This window comes from Branchiostoma belcheri, unplaced genomic scaffold (assembly GCF_001625305.1).
Source record: "Branchiostoma belcheri isolate BF01 breed outbred unplaced genomic scaffold, Haploidv18h27 scaffold21, whole genome shotgun sequence".
In the NCBI taxonomy this organism is placed as follows: Eukaryota; Metazoa; Chordata; class Leptocardii; order Amphioxiformes; family Branchiostomatidae; genus Branchiostoma; species Branchiostoma belcheri.
This window is the reverse complement of record NW_017803602.1, coordinates 1469712-1471965: the sequence shown is the minus strand read 5'-3', so window position 1 is coordinate 1471965 and position 2254 is coordinate 1469712. Positions and strand designations below refer to the sequence as shown.

General features: G+C 38.6%; 1 protein-coding gene across 3 annotated transcripts in view; it reads left to right on the top strand.

The window, feature by feature from the left end:
• Positions 1–2254, top strand: part of LOC109469698 (perilipin-2-like) — an 11819-nt gene that overhangs the window by 5509 nt on the left and 4056 nt on the right. The gene's annotated exons all lie outside the window — the stretch shown is intronic.

The following is a 2254-nucleotide window of genomic DNA, read 5'->3' as shown; positions in this document are numbered from 1 at the left end:
ATTTTGAGCCGGGGGGAGGGCCATGGAATTTTTTTTGAGCCGGGGGGAGGGCCATGGAAAAAAATTTTTACCGGACCATTTTGCACCAGCCCTCCCCCCCCGGTAAATATCGTACAGTCCCTTACAGCTGGATGAGTACCAGGTTAATTTCAGGAGTAGCATGATTTGTCTTCCATGCAGTTAGTTTGTTGTATGTGGTGCATGTTGACTTTGTTCGTACATGCATGTGGTATTGTTGCATATTTCCTTCTTGAATACATGTGTCATTGTTAGTAGAGGACATTATTACATATATTTTTACTGTTTGAAGGCATAACTACTGAACACAGGCTGGAGCAAAGTAACATCAATTTGCAACTGCTACTTGCAACTTGAAAAGCATCATGCTTTGCCTCAGTTTAAGGATAACTGCTTGACTGGAATGGGGCCATTATGCTTTTATCTCGCTGTAATCTTTGATGTTTAAATGTGGCAGGAAGAGAGCCACAGATGTTCCTTGTCGATTAGAGTTGAAAAGCAAAAGGTCATACGTGTGTACATATACGGTTATACCATTATAGTAGGTTTTCATCTCGCCGACCTTTATTATTGAATCATTAAGCAAACACAAGTGGGAACCGGCAGATGTTAATATGGAGGGAGGGAAGGGTTCCCATCTAGGTCAGCAGGTTTTGTTAACAAGATGTAACTTTTAAAAATTTGATACATTTTTCAAAAGGCAGTGTTAGACCAAAAGTTAGTTTGCCAATAAAACTGGTGTGTTTCTGGGTGGCATAGTTGAATATTGATTATTCAAACTTTGCAAAGGATAACATAATTTGCATAATTAATGAGGAAGCATAATTATTCTGTGGTAGTTTTGAAGGTACTGTCACATTTTTGACATAAGGATCTTAGATTAGATAAAGGTGAAAATTAGGTATTAGGTCATGGGACTCCAGCTTCCTGATATTTTGTCGGAAGGTATGATATCGAACACACCTGTTGCTACTCCCACATGTTGTTAAACTAACCTCACACCTGTTTACTAACTGCACTGCACCGTTTCATGTAGAAAGACTGGTTATGCTAGTTTGGAAAGCCACACTGGATGTTGTTTTAATTAAGGTAGCTGCTTCAGAATTCGTAAGCAGGCATCCTGCAACTTCTGGAAAAAAACTCATCATGATCCAAAGTCATCAGCGCAATGAATGATCTCTTCCATCAGGTAACAACACTTTTTAATAGGAAAATTATATGTTACATAATTGTATTCACTGCAGGCTGTCATCTTTCACAGTTTCTTGGGATTTAAGTCAGGAAATACAGGTATTTACCAGATGGGTGGCCAATTTCTGGTGTCCCTGCTTCTGGATTAGATTTGGAAACTCAGCTGGCTTCGCTCATCACCTGCTTCAATGCTAAGTAGAAGGGGTTGCAGTCCTTTAGTAGGATCATTGATCCACGTTGTAAAAAAAAAACAGAATTTCTATGGCACATTTCTAAGCTTGTGTAGCATCTTTCATACAGCCATGTATTTCCAATAATTCATTCTAAACCATACCTTTTTGTTTGTGGCAAATGGATTACTTTTCTGCATCTGATTGTTGAAAAAGAAGGAATCGTAAAATCAATGGGTATCATAAAAATTAATGGTTAAGTCTCCTTTTGTTTGTTTTCAGACCTATTTCTTGGTCAAAAGGCAAGAAGTTGATTTCCTGTGAATTATGTATTTTTCTGGGTCTTTAAGACTTGACACCCTGTCCCCACCTGTGGGCATATGGAAGATTCTGCCTAGCGACAAGGCGTTCTCCATGCATGCATGCATGTGTCTGACCTCAGACCTTTGGTGTTTTTCTCACATAACAGTTCATGGTTGGGGTATACCATTGTGTTTAGAAATGGGGAGGGAAGTAATAATTGAAATGGCAGAAATAGTCCTTACAAAACGATCCTTCAGTCAGTAAATAGTACTTATGTATATATATACTTTTTGTCATCATGACATTCTTGTTATGATTACCAATGTGAACAAGAAATCTGATAGTACTAGTAATATTTCTTGTAACATGTGGGAAATAGGGTGAGGAAATTTGTATTTGAATATGAGAAAGCAGTTCTTCAGTTTTGGTTTGCTCAAGGATTTGCCCCTGAAAAAGGATGACCACCCTGAGGCCCCTATGTAAATAATTTTTGTGGAATCTTCTACCTTGATATGCAAAGCAGGAGTCAGTGATGGACTGGGTTGTTTACGTCCTCCAGCCAGATGTTGCAT